We start from the raw sequence: 7,469 nt of genomic DNA, 5'->3' as shown, positions 1-7,469 counted from the left end.
CTCAAACCGCAACAAGGACTGAACCCCCAGGTCCTCAACGTCCACTCCACCAATCTCCGCATTACCCGCATCATTCGCCGACATTTCTGCCACCTACAAATAGACCTCACCGCCAGGGATACATTTCCCTCGCCATTTCTATCCACCTTTCGCAAGGACCATTGCCTCTGTGACAACCTGGTCAGGTTCGTGCCCCACGTAAGGCACCCTCCCCTCCTGGTATCTTCCGCTGCCACCGCAGGAATTGCAAAACCTGCGCCCACACGGTCCCCTCACCTCCATCCAAGGCTCCAAAGGTGTGGGCTCCTTTACATTGGAGAGACTGGACGCCTTGTTGCAGTGCACTGAAGGGAACATCTCCGGAACACTGGCACCAATCAGCCCGACGGCCCCGTGGCCGAAAATTTCTACGCCCCTCCACGACTCTGCCGTGGACATGCAGATCCTGGGCCTCTTCCACCGCCACTCCCTCACTGCTTGGCGCCTGGAGGAAGAACGCCTCATTTTCCACCACAGAACACTTCGACCTCAGGGCATCATTGTGGACTTCACCAGTTTCCTCATTTCCCTTCCCCCACCGTACCCAATTCCAACTTCACATCTCTTCACCATCCTCATGACCTTTCCTACCTGCGAATCTTCCTTCACACTTATCTGCTCCACCCTCTTCTCCGACATATCATCTTCATCCCCACCTCCGTCCAACTATTGTACTCTTAGGTGCATTCTCCTCACCCCCGCCCCCTCCCATTTATCTCTCCACTCTGGAGGCTCCTAGCCTTTTACCTGATGAAGGGCTTATGCCCAAAATGTTGATTTTGCTGCCTGACCTGCTGTGCTTTTCAGCACCACTCTAAACTTGACTTTGATCTACAGCATCTGCAGTCCTCATTTCAGAGAGAAAATGCATATCTCGGGTTTTCTCTGGATAGGAGGCAATGTCCTTCTGCCGCACCACGTGATACAATTTCGCACAAAGAGAAATGCAGCAGTAAAACCGAAGAGCTCATTGGTTTTTTTTTGCAAAACAATGGATTTCCAACCTGATTGGACGTTACCTTCTGTCTCTGGCATAAGAAACCAATCAGTAGAGAGCACAATATCGATATGCCATCTTATCTCATGACGAATAATCAATTCAGAAATAACTCATTTGTGTTCAAATCTTCCATCATTTCTCTCGAAACATATTAGGAGTTTATTTTTATTTTAATGTTTCTGCTACAGCTGTCTTAGATGGTAAGTTGAGAATTTGTTCATGACTTCATTTCACAAATGTCGCAGTTATGACAATTAATCAGAGCACAGAAATCTCCACGTATTGATCTAAAAAGAAAAGAGTTGGAACCTTCCTCAATTCGTCTCTAAAGTAAATTGCATACGCCAGCTGCAAGTTTTTGCTGAATCGTTCATGGATCAGGCTCATCACAGGGAACTATATGTTACATATGATAAACACCAGGTGTATATTAATTTTGCTTTACAACGCAGGTGGAGTAAAGGACATCAAAGATGGCACCAAAAGTGCACTAAAGCAGATGAAATTATTCGTTGGAGAACATGTCGTCCTTCATATGTTTCTATATGTGCTTGTACATTATTTGACAAGTAAGTGTCGCATTTGTTCAATTGTTTCTGGGGAGAAATCACAGTGATATATAATTCTTTGACTTCTTATGTGTCTTTTCTTTAACAGGGCATTGTCAAGCTGACTCAGTTTAACAGACACCGGCGGAAACCTCAGTAAATGAAGGACATGATGTTCAATTATTCCGTAATTACACAGTGACAAGCAACAATTGCCTTACGTGTTCTGGGATCTTCAATATTCAAGTGGATCCATTGAGTATTTGGTACATGAGAATAGCTTTAGTGGCAATGCAGAAAATCTCCACCGAATCGTTTCTCAGTGACAAGCAATAAATCTGATTGGACTGTGCGGCTACAACTTTTTGAACCACAGCTGACTGACGCCACTGTTCTGAACCTGTGGGGAATTCTGTATCACAGACAGCTGTTGGGTCTGTTAATTATCAATTTTCATTGTGGAGCTGGACATGGCCCTTGCTGATATATGGTTCAAGGGGCATGGAGAGAAATGAGAGTAGTGCACTAAAATTGCATGACCAGTCATGACCATACTGAATTTACTTTAGTTCCGAGGGGCCAAGTGGCCTACACATAAACCAGTTTTCTATTCTAAAGCAGCACGAATTGGTGCCAGGTTTAGTAAATGCAGGCTTCTTTTCAATCTGCCCCCAGTACATTCAACATTCTCCATCACAAAAAATGTTTGGCACAAGGATCATTCTGGCTCCTGTCATTGTGTCTCACAGCCTGCAGAAATACACCGACCAGTCGGACAGCCACAGTTCGCTGATGGTGACATCCCCCTCACGGTTCAAAACATGCAGAAATGCAGAAAATCGATCGCCAACGCCGTCTGCTTTGAAACGGTTACCATGTGGTGGGATGGAGGTAACTCTGCAGGGCCCTGACAGCACAGTTACAAAAAAAGTAGGAGGTAGCAGAAAACTAATAACTAATGTTAACTCTTACTAAGTTTTCTTTAATCTGAGTCTCTGTACTTTACTCGTGCACACACGACCAAAACTGCATAAATTTAGATTTGAAAAACATTTTGTAGCGTTACATTTTAGAATCAATGTAACGGAACACAATGGAAGTGAAGGGAGAGCACGATTAAATAGCAAGTCGTCAGTGTCGCAGACAAGTGAGAATTATTACAGAGTGGATAATGTACCTGTTAAGAGAGATGCAGCAGAATGAGGAATTAATAATAGTCGAAATGTTTTCAGAGCGAATGGTGGTTTAGAACAGAGAGAACTGAAGGTGGATTGTTTTATTGCAGCGATAATGGCGCATTTGAATAGAGGGCGCTGACGATAAAATGTTGCACCTGAGACGTTAGATGGGACCCGATTTTGTTTCGTGGCTGCCAGCGTCAGTTGATGTCGTCCAATCAGATTTCAGCGCCTTGTACCACAATTCGTGACGACTGGACAAGGAACGGGAACGACCTGAAATTGTTCTCATTCCAGTGAACTGCAGATAATAATGTTTCTCAGAACTGTCCCAATTGATTTTATTTTCTTATCGTTTAACACAATTTGTCTCGCATAAAATCGGGGACCAAGAAATAACCTAAGCAAACACGAAGAACAGTGTGCTGCAAAGCCCTCAAGCACCGACAGCGAGGACATTACATTGAGCTTGGTTCATTCTGTTAGCGAAATGCTTCTGAGACAACTCAGAAATTTAACTCCAGACTTCATTCCCTTTTTGATATAGGCCAAAGTTCTACTCAATGTCCCTGTTACTCACTGTGATCATCTGCACGCACTGTACCTATTTGAGTTTGATACAATATGAACCACATCAATGGCACCTCCTACAAAATGACCCTGGAGATGAATTGATGCTGTTGTCAGTTTAAATGGTGCTATGTGTCACTGTCCTCCGAGTGAGCTTCAACGTGTTTTAATGTTGAAGCGATTATACTCCAGCCGATGGTGGCACTGTGCCATGAAAAATAAAAAGACAAAGAAACCAGGAATGAAACCGTAACATTGTGAATGAATAATTATTCCTCCGCACAGTTTCTCTCCCACCACTGCTGCCAACACCTTCTGAGAAAGATTTCAGACAAATCCATAGACGCTCCAGATGAACATTTGCAATGTTTTGAAATTCTACCAATGCGGACACAGAGACAGACCGGCCAACAATGCACAGCGAAATACACACATATGAACGCATATTCAAAGAGACACCAAAACGAATATGGACGCAAAACCACAGTTACAACCCCACATACATACACGTGAACATGTTTGTATGCACGTGTGGACACACTCACTCACACACACACACAAACACACACAAACACACACACACAAACGGACTGAAACACAGAAGCGTGCATAAACAGGCATTTAGACATCGACAAATGAACATTTATCCATCGTGTTGGAGAATGAAAGTTTTTTATGGCAGAGGAAAATGTCATTTGGAGCATCAATAAGTAGAATTTAATTAATCTAATCTCATCTTTGAACTCTTTACCAATTGCCTTCTATGGCTTGGCATCGCAATTCCACATCTGAGAAAATCTCAAATATTGTCATTTTGTTTTGTATCTCTACCAAACTTAAGACAGTGACTTGCAGATTCGCAAACCCTCTGGCTGACCTAAAATTACTCTTATCTCCTCTGAACATCCTGCTCCTTATCTAAATCTATGCCTTTCAAAATTTTTAAATTTTCAATTACTCCTTCCCACCAGTCTCCTTTGCTGCACGGAAAACAAGCTTAGTCTTTCCATGCTCTTTTCATGACTAAAATACTTGAACTCAATTCACATATGCAGGTCTCCTCTCAATCCTCTGGAGTGCAAGACAATCTCTCTTAAAACTTGGATTAAAGACCTGGACACAATAATATAGTTGCATTCGAACACAATCTTACACAGTTCCACCATTACTTCCCCACTGTAAACGCGATGATTCATCTACTGAAGTCAAGATTCTCAGTTGCCATTGTACCTTGTCCTACTACCTTGAGGGACCATTGGATATACACTCTTAAACCCTTGTGGTAGGCAGAGCTTCTTAATGTTCTATAGTTCGTCATGTGTTCCTTTGCTTGTTTGTCCTGTTACATCGATAATTTCATAGTTGTTGGACATAATTCAATTTGCCTATGATCAGCTAACCTGATGTACCCGTCGATCTCCTCCTGGAATCGAAGACGAGCTTCTTCACTATTCATCAAAATTTAGATCTTCATATCATCCACGAACTTACTAAACAACACGGCCAAAGTTTCTGTTTGAAGTTTTAAAATATAAACCACAAGAGAAAGGTCTACAACACTGTGGAATTCAACTGAACACAGGTTTCTGGTCAGAAAAGAAAAAACCAGCTCCAAACCATTAGTGTATTCTTCTTATTTTTCTCCGGACTCGGAAAACAAATACTTCAATTTCCCTATATTCCATTGGCTTTTATCTTTGCCTCCCCTGGGATTTTTTTCTTTCTATCAATCTCTCACGAGGGAACTTGTTGAAAGCCATGCTTCGGTGTAAGTTTCATTCCATTTGGGCAGCACGGTGGCACAGTGGTTAGCACTGCTGCCTCACAGCGTCAGAGACCCGGGTTCAATTCCCGCCTCAGGCGACTGACTGTGTGGAGTTTGCACATTCTCCCCGTGTCTGCGTGGATTTCCTCCGGGTGCTCCGGTTTCCTCCTCACAGTCCAAAGATGTGCGGGTCAGGTGAATTGGCCATGCTAAATTGCCCGTAATGTTAGGTAAGGGGTAAATGTATGGGTGGGTTGCGCTTCGGCGGGTCGGTGTGGACTTGTTGGGCCGAAGGGCCTGTTTCCACACTGTAAGTAATCTAAGTAGTGTCTGTCAAATGCATTCTCCTCATCAGCACTCCCGGTCACCTATTCGAAAACCTCAATCATGTTGGTCAGTCACGTGTTTCCCTTCAGAGCACAATGCTGTCTGTTCTTAAATAATCCCTACCTGTGCAAGTGCGCATTACTCGAATCTCTCAGAATTGCATTATAGATTTTATCCATCAGTGAGTTTAGCTGGTCTGCACTTTCCGAATCAATGCCTTCTTTATCCATGTCCTACTTCGGCCATAACGTGGTGCCCTGTTGTCCATGTGCATCTCTAGCCGTGTGTGACTTCCTCTCCTGGAATTTAGCTGGAATAGTGACTACCATTTCATATCTATCAGTCTTCTGTTATATTCTCTCTATACTACTCAGTTCTTATTAAACTCTGATATATATTTATCGGTGCTTCACTTTCATTCCATTTTTCCAGCACATTCTCTCTTTGTCCGTGTAATCAGCATCACTTTGATTTGAGAGATCGTAGTTTGGAAAGTGTAATTTCCAACATGGTACCTGACCCTCATGTGGGGAATGTGGTTTGAGGGTCTGTATTTTGAATTGAACAGTTTGTTGGTACACAAGACTTTGCTATTCGGGGCCAATAATCGGGGTTGGTGTACGTGGATATTATGGTGGCACACGTTGACATGGAATACGATAAACTATCACAAAATGAAAGAGTGAAGCATTGAATGAAGAGTCTTGAGAGTAAGAAAATTGGGAATTTGTGAAAATGCTTATCATGGATGGGAGTTTAGTGACAGTAACTACCTCAGTGTCTATCAAGTCTTTGAGATTCTGCATGTAAATTTGCACGCTGAGCTGGAAGATTCGTTTTCAGACGTTTCGTCACCATGCTCGATAACATAATCAGTGAGCCTTACCTGGGGCACGGATGTTTGGGACCTGCTTTCTATTTGTGTGTTTAGTTTTCTGTGGGTTGATGATGTAATTTCAGGCAGTGATGCCATTTGCTGTGTTGATGTCATTTCCTGTTCTTTCTTCTCAGAATGTGGTAAATGGTGTCCAAGTCAATGTGTTTGTTGACAGCTTTCCAGTTGGAATGTTATGCTTCTTGACATTCTCTTTCACATCTCTTTTGGCTTGTCCTAGGATGGATGTATTGATCCCCCCGAAGCGGTGTTCTTCCCAATCTGTATGAAAGGATACTCGTGAGAGTTGGTCATGATTTTTGTGGCTAGTTGATGCTCATGTGCCCTGATGGCTAATTTTCTGCCTGTTTGTCCATTGCAGTGTTTGTTACAGTTCGTGTCAGGTATTTTGTAAATGACATCAGTTTTGCTTGTTGTCCGTAATGTGTCTTCCAAGTTCATTAGCTGTCGTTTTAGTATGTTGTGTGTCTGTGGGCTACCATGACGCCAACACGTCTGAATAGTCTGTCACTCACTTCAGAGATGTCTTTGATGTAGGGGAGAGTAACTCGCTAAGTCTATGAGAGCCAAATCTTCTTCTTGCACTCGCAGGAAATTACTGATGGTACCTTACAGTGAGATGGAAGCACCAGAGATAAGATGTAAGCTTAGGGAAGGTACGATTTTGCAATATGTGTCTTCAAATGTCTGGAATCCTCTGCTACACAGAGGACTTCAACCATGTCACAAATTGGGGTCTGGTTTGTTTGGGGAGTACTTTGAACAGGCAACAATGGAGGAAATATATTTCACATTTCTTTTCAAGTTGTACTATAAACTAGCCCCTGTCAGAAACGGTGAATTCCTCCCTTGAGTTATTTCCTCACGCAGCTGAATTAAGTTGAAGTACTACAATATTTCTCGTACTGAAAACCGTGTTTGTCAATACGAATAATAATAATATACCCCAATACGCCAATGGGTGGCGTACCTGCACCATTAGGTCATTCACTCATTAAAAAGAGCGAAATGACAATCAGAGACCATGAATGCACAAATGAATTGAACAGCAAAACTTTGGCCAAATGCATAGTTTCTGCCTTCCTCAAAAAGAAAATTAAAAAAAAACAAGCATATAACACTAACAGATAATAGAAATAAATGAATG

Source organism: Hemiscyllium ocellatum, assembly GCF_020745735.1.
Source record: "Hemiscyllium ocellatum isolate sHemOce1 chromosome 27 unlocalized genomic scaffold, sHemOce1.pat.X.cur. SUPER_27_unloc_32, whole genome shotgun sequence".
NCBI lineage: Eukaryota > Metazoa > Chordata > Chondrichthyes > Orectolobiformes > Hemiscylliidae > Hemiscyllium > Hemiscyllium ocellatum.
The sequence above is the reverse complement of the archived record's forward strand: the minus strand, read 5'-3'. Positions refer to the sequence as shown.